This window comes from Mesoplodon bidens, assembly GCF_964165515.1.
Source record: "Mesoplodon bidens genome assembly, chromosome: 1".
Classification (NCBI taxonomy): domain Eukaryota; kingdom Metazoa; phylum Chordata; class Mammalia; order Artiodactyla; family Ziphiidae; genus Mesoplodon; species Mesoplodon bidens.
The window spans coordinates 199327148-199343002 of NC_138176.1; the positions used below are offsets into that span (position 1 = coordinate 199327148).

A 15855-nucleotide genomic window follows, 5' to 3' on the forward strand; every position below is an offset into this window, starting at 1 on the left:
AGAGCACAGGCTCTGGATGCGCAGGCTCAGCGGCCATGGCTCACGGGCCCAGCTGCTCCGCGGCATGTGGGATCTTCCTGGACTGGGGCACGAACCCATGTTCCCTGCATCGGCAGGCGGACTCCCAACCACTGCGCCACCAGGGAAGCCCCCAGGTTAGGTTAGGTTAGGTTTTGAAAGCTGTTAAGTTTGTTTGCTGTGGTCCCAAAGGCACAGCCCACTCCATCCTGACTCTCTCCCCGTTTCTATTCTCCCTCCCCACCACCTGGACATAATGATTTACCTTTCTTTAGAAATTTATTTTATTGAAGTACAGTTGATTTACAATGTTGTACCCATCTCTGCTGTACGGCACAGTGACTCAGTCATACACATATATACATTCTTATTCTTTTCCATTATGCTGTGTCACAGGATATTGAGGATGGTTCCCTGTGCTATAAGTAGGACCTTGTTGTTTATCCTATATATATATATATATATATATATATATATATATATAATAGTTTGCATCTGCTAATCCCAAACTCCCATTCCTTCCCTCCCCGAGCCAGCCTCTCCCTTGGCAACCACAAATCTGTTCTCTAAGTCTGTGAGTCTGTGTCTGTTTCGTATATAAGTTCATTTGTGCCATACTTTAGATTCCATATATAAGTGATATCATATGGTATTTGTCTTTCTCCATCTGACTTACTTCACTTAGTATGACAGTCTCTGGGTCCATCCATGTTGCTGCAAATGGCATTATTTCATTCTTTTTGATGGCTGAGTTATATTCCATTGTATATACGTACCACATCTTCTTTATCCGTTCACCGGCCAGAATGATTTGGAAAACGTTACTGGATCCTGTTAGTTTCCTGTTTAAAAGCCCAGTGGCTTCCCATTGCCCTTAACAAGGCTCCTTTGTAGTAGGATTGGTTCCTACTACTCTGAGCTTGTTTTTACCCCTCTGCCCTCCAGTAACCTTGAACTTGGTTTCGTTTCCTGAGCATCCCCAGGTTCTTCCTACCTCGGGGCCTTTGCCCTCTGTATTCCTTCCATCTGTCGGGCTCTCCCCCAGATCCCATTGGGTGGGATCCTTTGTGTTTATTCACCTCTCATCTCAGATATCACTTTCTCAGAGCAGCCTTCCCAGTGCCCCGTCTAAGTAGTCTCCCCAGTCCCAGCTGTCACAATCCATTGCATCACTCCCCCCACTTTAGTATTCTCTATATAGTACTGATGATATCTACATTTATTTTATTTGTTTATCATTACTTATCCCTTCTTTCACCTTCCACCCTGAAGCCTCCTGCCTCCAGAAGGAAAAATTCCAGGGAGCAGGGCTTTGCCAGTGCCCGTCATTGCCAGATGACGAGCTCCTATAACTATGCCCGGCTCACTGCAGTCAGTCCGTGAATACTTGTTAAATAATTGAGTAGATGAATGAATCTTACAATTCTGAGTAGAGTTCAAACACTCTTCATGTGCCAGGCTCCTCTGTTGGAATCTATACAGACAGGAACTCAAAAAGTTTTGAGTCCAGAAGTTTTGTCCTGACTTGCAGGAAATCCAAACTAAATACATTGCTTAACTATGCTTACCGTTAGCCTAGGTTTAGTATAATCTCATCCTTCTTCTATCCCTTGTCATTTCACTTTATTCTGGCAATCTTACCTGTAATTGCTGGCAGAGAGGAGTGACTGTTGAATTGGGACAGGAGAGGCCATCCTAATTCATTTTCTCTCGGCCTCAGTATCCTCAGCTCTAAACTCGGGTTAATCGTTCAGTGATGTGTGTGTCTATTCAGCACAGACTGTATTTCAGGCCCTTTGAGGCAAGGGAAAGGGTGAAGGAAAGGCAGCCGTGCTCCCTTTTGGACTTAACTCCGGGAAGGCAGGGATGTTTAGAGCAGCAGCTGCTGTAAGGGGCGGCTGAGCTCTGGGTGACACAGGAACCTCTGACGACAACGTCTCACCTCCAGGAGGGGAGCTCAGGAATTAGGCAGCCCAGGGGCACCCTGCTAGGAGGAAGTAATAGCAGAGGCAGAGGAGAGAGAGAGACAGGGTGTGGCATGAAAATGAGCTGAGAGGGGTGTGCAGAGATCAGAAGGAGAAGAGGTTCGTGCAGTGGTCGGAGGTGTGAACCTGTCCCTGCGGTAAAGAGGGTCCCTGACAGGCTCCTGGCCCGGGATTGGCGTGATCAGGTGCGAGTTTTTCTATCCTCTTCCAGAAGTTCACTGAGCTGCAATGTAGAGAAGAAATAAAAGGGAAACGAGATTGTTGCAGGAAGCAAGACAGGACGATGGTGGTGCAGTGGCATTAGATGAAGTAGGAGAATGTATGTAAATCCCCATCAGAGGGTCTCGCGCACAGTGGGCACTTGGCTAATTTTCTAAGTTCTTGCTTCTGCTGAAGGTGAATCGAGGCTTTATAACTTCTAGGCTGCGGAAGTTAAACCGTTTATAGTAGAGAACATTTTCAGGTTGTGAATGCGTGTGTGTGCACACACGCACATGCACGCACTGATGGCACCACAGGTTATATGAAACCCGTTATAAGATTCACTAAGTGTATCTTGATTAATGTGATTCTGTTTCCCTGATTTAAACTTGGGATTAATAAATTAATATGCATACACATACGTGCTTCAAAGTTCAGAGAAAGCAGTTGAAGTTTAAGGAAAGTAAAAGCCTTTTAGAATACTAGATGTTGGTCTTTGTTTAGGAGTAATGTGCTTCCTAAGACAGTTGCTCAATTGATTATGTAAATAAATCCTTGGAGATGACGAGAAGGTCACGAGAAATGCTGGCACATGGACAGAAGTGAGGGTATTAAAAAGGAGTCTCCTTATGAGGTCACACACACTCAACTGTGTCCAAGTCATTCAGACTCTTCACCAGGTGATATGGTGTCTGAGGTTGACCAGTCTAAACAAACAAGCAAGCAAGCCAAAAAGGAAAGGCGGAGGAAAAGAAAAATCTGTTAGCCTTTATGCAGTTTCTGCGGGATATATTTTTGATGGCCCTGGGCAATGAGTAATGCACCACAAATGTTCAGTTAATTCTCCCCCAGTGCCCCCTAGACAAAGCTAAAGCAATGAAATTATCTGGTGTGCCCGGGTTGACACACCTTGAACATAGACGTGAAATTGGATGTCTTATCACTGAAGTCCTTGGAAATAAATGCCAAAATGAATATGTTTATCACTGAAGTAAAAGGAAAAGCTGATATTCTAGACACATAAAATTAATGCCCACTATTTTGTGTAACTTAAGAGGGATAACGTATAATTATTTTTTGATTTAAAGATTATTGTCTAGCTAAGTTGTAATCCTCATCACTGGAAAAGCGGCAGTTGTGATTGTGTTTGAGTGAAATCTAGAAATGGAAACATTAGCGGTGGAATCTGAGGTGTTATTTGAATTCTAGGTAGTCTCGTGTGTGTGTTTGTGTGTGTGTGTGTGTGTGTGTGTGTGTCACACAGATATAAGAGGACCAGGGTGGGATTTTTCAGTAAATAAAGTTGTGTAGCCAGTGTACCCAGAAACCATGACTTAGAACAGACGTGGCTTCACAGTTGAGTCACTGCCCATGGGACATCAAGTAAGGTGAGCTACGAGGTCCTTGTTTGTCAATGGCCTCTTGGTACAAGTTGTAATAAACATCTTTTATTCAAGTTATGTGGAATTACTATTGAATATCTCTCCAAAAGATAATATATATCTGCATTAACCATTTTAGGAAAATGTTTTAAATTCGTGATGAATGTATTGTGAGTGCTAAGTACCGCCCATCTTTCCATCCCACTCAGGATGAGATCCAACATCAGTCCCACAGCTTTCCCACGTGATTTCACCGTAGAGTCTCTCTCTGCTCTAATTCCCTCTGGTCTTCTCAGGGCTGATGCTGACTTCCTAGCTGTTCCTAAAACACGCCAAGGCTACCGTGCCTTTGGCTTGTGCCCTTGATGGCCTTGTACGCGGGACCCCTGTTTCCCCATGTGTACCTGCAGGGTGCAGGCTTTCACTCCACTGAGGTCTTTGCTCAGAGGACACCTTAGCAGTGAGACCTCCTACCCTCTATATCCCGTGTCCTGCTTTATTAATTTTCAAATTACTTATCTCTGTGTGACATATTCTTTTTTTTTTTTTTTGTGGTACGCGGGCCTCTCACTGCTGTGGCCTCTCCCGTTGCAGAGCACAGGCTCCAGACGCTCAGGCTCAGCAGCTATGGCTCATGGGCCCAGCCGCTCCGTGGCATGTGGGATCTTCCTGGACCGGGGCACAAACCCGTGTCCCCTGCATCGGCAGGCGGACTCTCAACCACTGCGCTACCAGGGAAGCCCTCCGTGTGACATATTCTTATGCTTGATGGTCTTCCCTCCCAACCCCCAACTTCCTACACCTGCACACAAATGCTAGGAAGTAAAGGATTCTCTGGAATCAGGGATTTTGAGTACAGCGAAATTTCTTCCTAGGGAAATAAAAGTTTCATGAATTCCTATTTTTCAAAAGAGTATAGCTTACGTTTCAATAGAAGTGTTTTTTTTCCTGAGCAATCAGTCTATTCAATACATTTTTGAGTACTGTACTCAAAATCAGTTGACAGAGTAGGTGGCTTTCTAGACTTAATTTTCCCTTGAACCCATTAAGCGGTACTTTTGGAGGACAAATAATTATTTTGGAAGCCTTATATTCCCATTGTGTAATATTTTGCATCTTGAAATTTGACTAAGTACTCTCCAACTCATAGGGCAGTGAACAAATCCGAATCTATTTTATACTGTCTTTGATTCCTAAGGTACTATGATACTTAGTTGATTTCATCTTGAAGTTGCATAAAGAGCCCAATAATTTTTCATAAAATGTTTAGTAATTGGATTCCTTTGGCTTAGGGATATACTAGACTTCTCAATTTTACACAAAGACAAATATAAGTATAACATATACTTCATAAATATATGAAATATAAGTATGTGTTAACATATAAAGTATGTATGTATATATACTTGTATGTATGTCTGTAAGATATAGATCTATAAGGTGTATGTGTGCGTGTGTATATATATACCTAGTAAAATGGTATATATATCTAACAAAGTGGTATGATTAGAACTACCCCTTTAGGAAATAACTGAGAATATAAAAACTAGTTTTCTCATCACATTGTCACATCTTCAGTCTTTCTTGGCTATCCCTGTTTTTATTTTTAAAGATTTATTTATTATTTATTTTATTTATTTTTGGCTGCATTGGATCTTAGCTGAAGCACACGGGATCTTTGTTGAGGCGTGTGGGATCTTTCGTTACAGCGCGTGGGCTCTTTGTTGTTGTGTACGGGCTTCTCTCTACTTGTGGCGTGCAGGTTTTCTCTCTCTAGTTGTGGTGCGCAGGCTCCAGGGTGTGTGGGCTCTGTAGATGTGGTGCACGGATTCCAGAGTGCACGGGCTCTACAGTTTGCAGCATGCGGGCTCTAGTTGAGGCACTCGAGCTCAGTAGTTGTGGCACGCGGGCTTAGTTGCCCCCCGGCATGTGGGATCTTAGTTCCCTGACCAGGGATCAAACCCGTGTCCCCTGCATTCTAAGGCGGATTCTTTACCCCTGGACCACCAGGGAAGTCCCCCCAGTCATCCTTCTGTCACATCAGTCTCCTTTAATCTTTGCTGAATGCAGCACTTATCACTATTTGACAGTTTTCTTCGCTAAGCTTTTATTATTTATCTTGCCCACTAGTTGTAAGATCCATGAGAGCAGGGAGTTTATCTTACTTGCTGCTGTCTTAGAAAACTGGGACCAGTGCCTGGCATACTGGCGTAAAGTGGGTTTTTAATAAACGTGTTTGACTGACTAAAGGAGCTCTAATGTTGATTTTATCCAAATTGCACACAGCACTGTGAGGTCAGGGTGTCATCAGAGCCCTACCTACTTCTCCTTAAGGAATTGAGAATTGCACTGTGGAAGATTTTTTGCAGACAGGTCACAAAAAAGTATCATCATATTTGTATTTGTATGAGTTAAGATAATGCTAGCCATTGTATCAAACCAAGCAAAATACAATGGTTCAAATACAGTAGAAGTTTATTCTCTTTTGCATAAGATCTCAAGCAAGTACTCTGGATCACTTAGTGGACAGTTTTCCTCTAAGCAGGGATCCAGGGATCCAGGCCCCTCCACTTTATGGCTCAGTTGTCTAACCTTTGGCGCAAAGCTTCTGTTGTCTTCCGACAGAGACTCTTGATGCAAGGGGAAGGTCTCGGCGGGTCTGTAGAAGATGCATATAAGGAGGGTGTGGGCACAGCATCCATCACTTCTGTTTGTTCATACCCTGAAGGCGTGAAGTCAGTTGTATGGGCACCTATGTGACTCTAAGGGAAGTTGGGAAATGCAATCCAGCTGTACTCCCTGGAAGAGGAGGACATTGGTGAATAGCTTGCCAGTCTCAGCCATTTTTTGCCATTTTATTGTATAGAGACCTAAGTGCATTTGCGTTTGGATGTCACGTGGCTTTTATAACTTTTTTTTAAAGAGTTAAACATTACTTGTGGGGTAATGTCTTTAATTCTGAGCGAGGCTTTCTTGCCAAACCAACTATTTATTTTTGTTCAAAAAGAAGGCAGCTTAGGATCATCCATGGATCCCATAGGAATCTTTTTTCCTTGGCTTTAAACGCTCATTTCCCTGATTCCACGCTCCCTTGAGCATTTTTACTGCTGGGATAAATGCCCGCAGTCCCTCGGGAGCTCATCAGAGTTGTTGTCTAATTGGTCCTAGAAACTGCCTTCTCCTATCACGAGCGGCTCCCCTCCATCTCCAGGGGTCTCCACTTCCAGAGCACCGATCCCATGTGGTCCTGGAAAACACGAGAACTCAAGTTTTAGTAACTGTAGAATATGCTCAGTATTACTATATGGATAATCACCAATTTTGCTAAAAAATACATTTATTGAGTTGGTTTTTGTATTAGACAGTGAAGCTATGGTGATATTAAAGTTTCTTAGGATATTTCCTGTTTAAATAAGGGAGAAGATGGGTGTCACAATTGGGTTAGAATATGGCCCCAAATAACAAATTTCTAGAGTCCAGATGCAGAGTGCATTGGGTATAGATTTTGGAGCCATGTACCTGGGAGCTTTGGACAAGCCACTTGAGCTGTTTGAGCTTCTGTTTCTTTGTCCATTAAGTGCAGTATCTGGGCTCTTTATAAGTATTGGAACAAACAGGCATCAAATATTCACTACGTTGCTCATTAGGTAGCACGTGTGCCCCAGATAATGGGGGAATTATTCCTAACGTGAGGAGAATATGTGCATAGGGTTAGGATTTCTGTGAAGTGCTACCCAGAAGGTGACTTTTCAGTTACCTGACTCAGTGCCAAAATTTGCCATGTATTTTATTGAAAATATCTTGGACTAAGTGATCTAGACATTTTTTTTGAAATTCCTCAGAGAAAGGTGTGCTTTTCAGATCACTGGTTATTGATAGCTGCAAATAAACTGAAAAGGAAAAGGGATTATATGTGTGTGTGTGTGTGTGTGTGTGTTTGGAGTGAGAATGGAGTGGCTGTCACTTGAAAACCATCATAAAACTGTGTTTTTTTAACAGACTACAGGACATTTCCTTTGGTGATATATACATGGTAATTAACTACCTCGGTATTTCTGTGGAAGATTATATAGTTTGTTTTATTTTAGGTCCCAGATAAACATTTTCATTTTGAAAAACTACAGCTGTCTTTCAGAGGACAAACTTTTAGTGGTTCTGATATTTATTATAGAACTATTCTCACTGTGCCAGGTGCCTTTCTTTAAGGTGATGAAATTAGTTGACTAGCTTATTTGTGTGTGTGCCTGCACCCACATACTTTTTCTCTGATTGTCAGATGTTAGGGGTATCGTATAATATATCAGGCAAGATTTTGTCCTGCCAAGAGTTAACTGCCAGAGAAGGAGTTGCTTTTGTCTCTTACATTATAAGTTTCTCTCAATTCATTTTACCTTTTTTTTTAAAAAAAAAAACAAAAAAAGTACTCTTCAGTAAGGAACATAAGGCAGTAATGACCTCAAACAGTGCTAGCTAGGAATGTTGTAAGGGTCATATGGTGGAACGTGGGATGAGGGAGTTAAAGAAGTTTTCTGTTTTACACAGATTTAATAATGACTCTTGGATATGTGATCTCAGAATTGCAAATACTGGTTATTACCATAACATTTTAAAGGTTAGCTTATAAATAGTAAATGATTTTGTAAAGAACCTACAAGACAATGAAAAATCAACCTCACAAATGTTGCACAGTATATCACAAAGAGATGCAAAAAGTGGTGTATCTCAAACAATTTAGAAGGAATGAAGACTCTCTTGGATGACTCAAAAAGTGGCAGTGTGATGTCAAAATCATTGATATTGGAGATGCAGATGTACAGTTTTAATAAATTTGTTTTATGAAAGAGTGAGAAATTGTTTTAAATGACTGTTTTTCTATATGATTTTGAAATTTGTACAAGAAACTACATTAGTGAATTGATATAAGCAGACATTTCAGAGTTTCATCAGTATTCATGAGAGTTTTCAAGTCAACCAATAAGTCAATAAATACAGTAAAGTTCGATGCTTAAGTGTATCCAGTACAGGGCCAAGCAGCCAGGAATCTCTCTCTGCCACCTTTTCACTGTGTGATCTTGGTGCAAATCGCTTAATTTTCTGTGTCTTAGTTCCTCTTATCTATAAAATAGTCACAATAGGGCTTCCCTGGTGGTGCAGTGGTTGAGAGTCCGCCTGCCGATGCAGGTGACACGGGTTCGTGCCCCGGTCCGGGAGGATCCCACATGCCGCGGAGCGGCTGGGCCCGTGAGCCATGGCCGCTGAGCCTGCGCATCCGGAGCCTGTGCTCCACAACGGGAGAGGCCGCAACAGTGAGAGGCCCGCGTACTGCAAAAAAATAAAAATAAAAAAGTCATAATAATAGCCTACTTCAAGAGATTCTTGTAAGAACAGGACTGGTGCGCAGGTGATGTTACTGTTGCCTTCTCATAGAAACTGGTGCACAGGTGATATTACTGTTGCCTTACACAGCCTTACATTTTGGAATAGATGGTACTTAGATCATACACTTTCTCCTCATACTAAAGGATTCCGCTTTTCTGTTTTGAAGTGAAGTTCACATGAGTTTCCTATTCAGTGCTTTCTATGAATGTCCGATAGAAAAGGCTTCTGAAAAGTATTTGCTTGAAAACATCAATCATGTGACTGACAGCCTTTCACTCAGTTTACTAGTTTTGCTTATTTATTTTCCTTAACAGGGGTCTGAGTTCTTCTGTTTGTGTTCTGTTTATCCTTATTTCATAAATGTAGGGATTAAATTTTAGATTGTAATTCATGCAACTGTAGCCAAGGAAGTTTATGGTTCATTCATAGGTTACCAACCCTTAAAAACACGCGGGTAGCCTTTTTGCCCTGGGGAGAGGGCTGGGTCACCACCACATTTCAGGAGCTATTTCTAACATATAAAGGTTTATGTTTGGAGAGAAAAGTGAAATTTTAATGTATATAAACTATATCTTAACATCCAATCCTCTCTGTTACACCTCGCTCCGAAACATTATTTTTAAGGTAGGAAAGTAGCAAGGAATTTTTGGAATAAATCATGACAGCACTTGCAGCACTCCCTCCCCTCCCCGCAAGAGGTGTTTGTTCAAAGGGCCCTCTAGGATGGCAAGAATCACGCAGCTTGTGTCCTGGCCAAATACACGCAGGACTGTTGTGGAGGCTTTTACAGTCAAATGTAACGAGGCTATTCACACAAAAGCACAAATTCCCCAGGCCTACCACTTTGGGAGAATTCTCAGCTATGAAAATTTGAATGTTTATAAAAGACGGTAATTGGACTGTAAGCCTACCATGACAGTGAGGTTATTTATTTTGCAAATTTTGGTACAGTAGTCTAAGCAGTGAGCTCTTCCATATAAATATATGATTTATTTAAAATGTAAGAGGTAGGGACTTCCCTGCCTGTCCAGTGGTTGAGGCTTCACCTTCCAATGCAGGGGGTGAAGGTTCCATCCCTGGTCGGGGAGCTAAGATACCACATGCCTTGGGGCCAAAAAACCCAAACATGAAATGGAAGCAGTATTGTAACAAATTCAATAAAGACTTTAAGAATGGTCCACATCAAAAAATCTTTAAAAAATAAAATATGTAGACTTTGGGGGGAAATATATATAATAAGTAAAGTAGTATAATGGTGGTGTTAAGTATGAGGGTGTCAAAAATAAGTTAGTTTTTTTTTTCCCCCATTGAATTTGGAAACTATCTGACCTAAGATGAAAAAATGGCAGAGGGAATGGAAAGGGAGAGAGACAGCTGCAGGTGGATTCTACAAGTTATTTTATTTAGTCACTGGACAATGTTATATTCATTTTACAGAGGAAACTAAGGTGCACAGAAGTTAATCAACTTGCTCAGGGTTGCTTGACTTAGCAGGAAGTTGAACAGAAGATAACTTGATATGTAAAATGAGACTTATGTCTTTTGAGCCTGCCAGGAAGCTGGGAGAATATTAAGTTCTTACAAATTGCTAATCTTTTGGCAGGTTTCTCCAGTAAATATAAAGCAAATTTTTGTTGAACTGTTCCTTTAAAGCATAGTCATACCAACATTTCAAAATGTCTACATGTATTTTAATGAGAAATATTATTAAATGTATCAGTTTATTAAATTATTATCTCATGACCCTTTGGGGAAAGCTTTGTTTCTTGCCTTTACGTATATTTACAAACAAAAGAAATTGTATACTGTGCGGAAATCTTTCTCTTTGCTTTGTGGAATACTGATGGATGAAGTATTATTTCAAGGATGAGTCCTGGGTCTTGAGCACGTCTTAATGGGATATGAGAGAAGTAAAAATGATTTCTGATGAATACTATTCAGGAGTCCAAATGCTTACTTTTTCTGGTGTTCCTAAAGAAATATTATGGGGTAGAGAAATAAAAGTTGACCATAGTATAAAGTGGTCTTTAAAATGAGCTATCAAATAACATTCCTGCCTATGCAAGCTGTGTGTAGAAATAGGTCAGAACGTGTCGGAACTCGTCGTATTAGAAAAGATCAGTTTTAGTAAAAGAAAAGCTGTGTGTGTGTGTGTGTGTGTACACACAGAAAATATGACTTGCTTTTAAAGTACAACCTTAGTCCTACCGTGGGTGGAGGAACAGTGTCTGGAGCTGGGTGATGACTGGCCCTCAGGCCCTTTCTGAGAGCAGCTCAGTCCCTGCTGGCATCCAGACTAGATTCCAGCTGCAGGAATCCAGAGCTGGGAGACCCTGTGTCTTCCACGGGTCTGCACGTGGTAGACCTTCTGTCTCGTTCTGGGTGCCAGGCTCTCCTTTGAGTGCTTTATACCCCGTCATTCACTTAATCCTCACAACACAGGTTTTTAATAAATGATGAATAAATGGAAACTATAGGAGACTGTATTTTCACTGACACTTCAGGAACAAATGGGAAATGTGTCCAGGAATATACCAGCTCCTCCCCTCAGAGCCTGAAAATATGAGCGTGTAAAGCACTCACAGAACTCCAGGGATGATCTGGGGAAAACAGTGCTCATTTGGGTAAAATCTTTGTGTTACATCTTACCATGAAGCTGGTGTTCAGTCACTAAGTGTGATATTTAATTTACCTTAGTACTGTTGTTACTCGAGGTGAACTGCCAGGGAGGATTGGATAGATTCTAACCATTAGCCCAAACCTTGTGTGTTCTGTTGTAGCTATTTCTTGAAATAAAAGTGATTCTGGGGTTAGTTGGGAAATTTTTAGTGAGATAAATTTCAACTGATGTTGACAGTGTTTTTTTGTTTTGTGTAGTTTTGAACTGTTGGATTTCTCCTCAGTCCTACGGTGCTAATGCATCATGGAACATACAACTCTACTATGTTTCCATTACATAACCAGTGATATACCAGCCCTTTCTTGTAGAGCTGGAAAACATAAACTTAAGAAGTTTTTTGGGGGAGAGGAGGAAGGGGAAGAAAGGAAATGCCCTAGTCTCTACTATGTTAGCACCACTTTGAGGAATTTTACCAGTTCAGCAAAGTATTTATTTAGCGGTGTCAGAGATTTCAAGGCGTCCTCACTCACTGAATTTATGTTCAAAACAGAGTTCATTTATTAGCTGGTACTTTTATAAATGCCAATCATTAGATTAATTAATAAATCAGAGGCTATCAAATGCCTGTTCATATATGAGCCTTAAGTCTTCTCTAGTACTTCTTACTTAAAGCTAATTGTTATAGCACCCGTTTCTCCCAAAAAAGAAAACAAAACAAGCTATCATTTAATTGATACCCAGATTTTACAAAACCATGATTAATATTGTTTATGCTTACTTTACGCATTTAAGAATCTGATTTAAATACGTATTACCATTTGTTGTTCCTTATGTAATTAATAGTGTTTCTGGTGAAACTATGATTCAATCATTTGCCTGACACTAGTTTGTTACAGTTGTGATTCACAAGTGCCCTATTTTTAAGAATATAGATTGCTTGATTCGGGAAAAATGTGAGCAGTAATATATTCATACAATCAAATATGAAAATAAAAAGCATTTAAATGACAACAAGAAAAATATAAGAGATTTCCTTGAATTGTGTTCGTAATGAATTGCTGTTAAATATTGAATATATTGGCGTTAAGATCAAAATGTATAAAATATATTAATTTCCCCTTTAATTTATTTAATTATTATTTAATTTTATTCAGGTAACTACTGCGTATAGCCCCAGCTTCAAAAAATGTTCTTATTGTTGAGCAGAATTTCTGTTATAAGTGGTGGCTAGAGCCGCAAGATAATTCCCAGCTCCATTTAATTGGAAATTTGATTAAACAGCATGGTGAGAGTAACTTAAAAAGACCCTGGATCAAGTGTAGAAAAGCTGGGACAAGTGAGTCTTTTGTCCTTGGCGTGTGGCCCCCTGCTTTGGTATGTTTTGCTCAGACAGTGAGTTACTGGCTCCCAGCGTGCGGCGTTACCCTTTTGCCCAGAGGTTGAACGCGGTGCCTGTGTCTGTGTTTGCACCCTGACTCCCAGTTCCTGGCTGGTTCGTTTCCCTCTGAAAGAGCCGCTTCCCTTAGGCCTGGGCTCAGGTCTCCAGTCTGTAGAGTGTGAGGCTGGGCCGCACCCGTGCATTTCAGGCTCTCTTCTCTCGCTGCAGACAAGTTCCACACCTCTCCCATTCCACAACCGTGGCCGACGTGGCCTGTTGGTAGCGTTTAATCACGGGACTCTCATCCCCATCTATGGGGAAAAATGCAAAGCTTTCTCAAGCATGTCATCTGTTCTCATACAAAGAGATATTTAGCTAATACTGAATTTTATATGCATTAACTTTAACATCATTTCATTGTCTGCAAAGAACACAAGTGGTGGTGGGGAGATAAAAAGCCACGTTTGAAAAACTATGTTTGAGGGAGTTCCCTGACGGTCCAGTGGTTAGGACTCCATACTTCCACTGCAGGGGACCGGGGTCCGATCCCTGGTCGGGGAGCTAAGATCCTGCAAGCCGTGCAGCATGGCCAAAAACAAACAAACAATGTTTGACTTATTTTTCTATTGTGCATGACACCTATTACAGTGACTTTTTGGGTAGTAGAATTTACATTTGGAACTGAAGGTGTCTTATTCACTTTGATATTTCCTGTCCCTAACAGAGTGTCTGACATAGCAGAGACTTAATAAGTATTTATAAAGTAGAATTGAATTCTTAAGAATGAAAGTGTTTCTTCTTTTCTCTTTATACACAGACTTTATGGTTCTTAGCTTAACAAAGCCACATATTTCTGCTCTTTGTGGGTCTAAGTGAGCATAGATGAATAGATTGTGGAGTGTCTGTTCACACTCCACAATGTTTAGAGCTTTAGAGCTCGAAGGCTCCTGTGCTTTCCCCACAGTGCATTTAGTCAGGAAAGATGACCAGTTGATGGTCAAGTCCTGCGAGACTTGAGTAAATAACTGTCTGGTGAGTAAAAATTCATCAGATGGATACATCTTTATTTGACATATTCAAGTTAATTTTTAAAAATCACACTGTGTGGCACATGTCGACCTGAGTCATCTCTATAAAAGATAATCAATAGAAATCAGTTTATTCTGTAAGTACATGTATCGACTGATGCCTCTTAAAGTCGCTGAGCTACAGAGTCTTGGTTCTTCAGTTGCCTTTTGTGGCGAGTGACTGCATTAAACGAAAGGTAGCCAAGATGAGGAAGGGTGTTCATCCTGGCTTTGAACACATTGTTTTAATATCTGACATGTAGCACTCAGCTACAAGTAAAATACAGTTTGGCAAACTTCTGTCTTCAAACTGTTCCTGAAGAAATCCTGGAAATATTTCGCTCTTCTACATTGTGAATAAAATATATAAATTCTCAAATTTGGGGGGTTTTGCCTATCTATTCCTTGCAGGGAAATTGTTATTTTCCCAGTTTTATCTATTTCAAAACATCTTCAATTATCAGTTAAAAAAACATTCATAGTGAGATATATGTCATTCTTGCAATGATTCCACACATTTGAATAAACATCTCACTTCTCTGAGCTTCTCCAATGTATGTCTTTTTATCTGTTTATTTAGCATCTGTTTATATGCCCCCCAATAAATTTATATTTAAATCTTTTCTTTGTATACTTTATCTCCCGTGATGTTAAAAATATTATTTCTATGCAGACTATATTAAATGGTTTTTTTTCTGAAGGGGTATAATTCTACTTTTTAAATTTTTTAATTTAATTTTTTTTTACTTTTTATGCAATTTAAAGGTTGCTTTCCATTTACAGTTATTACAAAATATAGGCTATATTCCCCACATTGCACAATACATCCTTGAGCCCATCCCATACCCACCCCTCTCCTCCACCCCCCACTGGTAACCACTAGTCACTAGTTGTTCTCTGTATCTGTGAGTCTGCTGCTTTTTTGTTATATTCACTAGTTTGTTATACTTTTTTAGATTCCACATGGAGGTGATGTCATACTGCATTTGTCCTCCTCTGTCTGACTTATTTCACCTAGCACGATGCCTTCCAAGTCCATCCGTATATTAAGTACTATTAAGTGTCATAATCTGTTTATTGAGTCAGGCCTGAACGGTTGTGGGTGTCAGGAGCCTGCATCACCTCCCCTGTGGGACTTATTCTAAACTGTGAAGTGGCATCTTGGTTTTGGAAGAGGAGGAGGGATGAGGGTCACAGGAGAGAAGGGAATATTGCCAAGGCAAGCTCTTACTTAAGTTTGATTTTAACAGTTAGTCTCTATTATTTATTATTCAGCAGCCAAATAGGATCAATATGCCAGCAGGAAAGAAAGATATTATTAGTGTGCAGGGTGTCAGTTAGCATATATTTTGAAATGTCAGGTTTATTATTGGCCAGTAGTGTCTTCTAAGTGTGATGCTATAGATACATAGTGCCCTTTCTGAATTCTAAAGAATTGCTAATAACTTACGAGTGTAAGATTTTAAGGGCAGCGTTTTCTTAGCATCTCATTCACTAACTAGCACATAGTAAGAGGAAGAGGGCTCAGTAAATATTTGTTGAATGGGTGAATGTTTCCTTTTTCAGTGCATTTTCTCTGCTGTATGGGGGGGTGATAGAAGCGCTTGGGGGATGCTGAGGGAATCTGTTCAATAGATGCAATTTTTATTTGGAGTTTAAACGTGAACCAGTAGTCTCTGTGTGTCTGTGACAGGTGAATGTTGTCCATAACCTTCTCGACTCTGCGTCCTCCGAGCGCATACTTTCCTGTTTTCTCCGTAGTGCCTGTGTAGTTACTTGTATAACAATACACTTTGTTCTAAGATGCTCATCTTTTTAACCTTGA

General features: G+C 40.5%; 1 protein-coding gene across 1 annotated transcript in view; it reads left to right on the forward strand.

The window, feature by feature from the left end:
• Positions 1–15855, forward strand: part of RAPGEF2 (Rap guanine nucleotide exchange factor 2) — a 245483-nt gene that overhangs the window by 173356 nt on the left and 56272 nt on the right. The gene's annotated exons all lie outside the window — the stretch shown is intronic.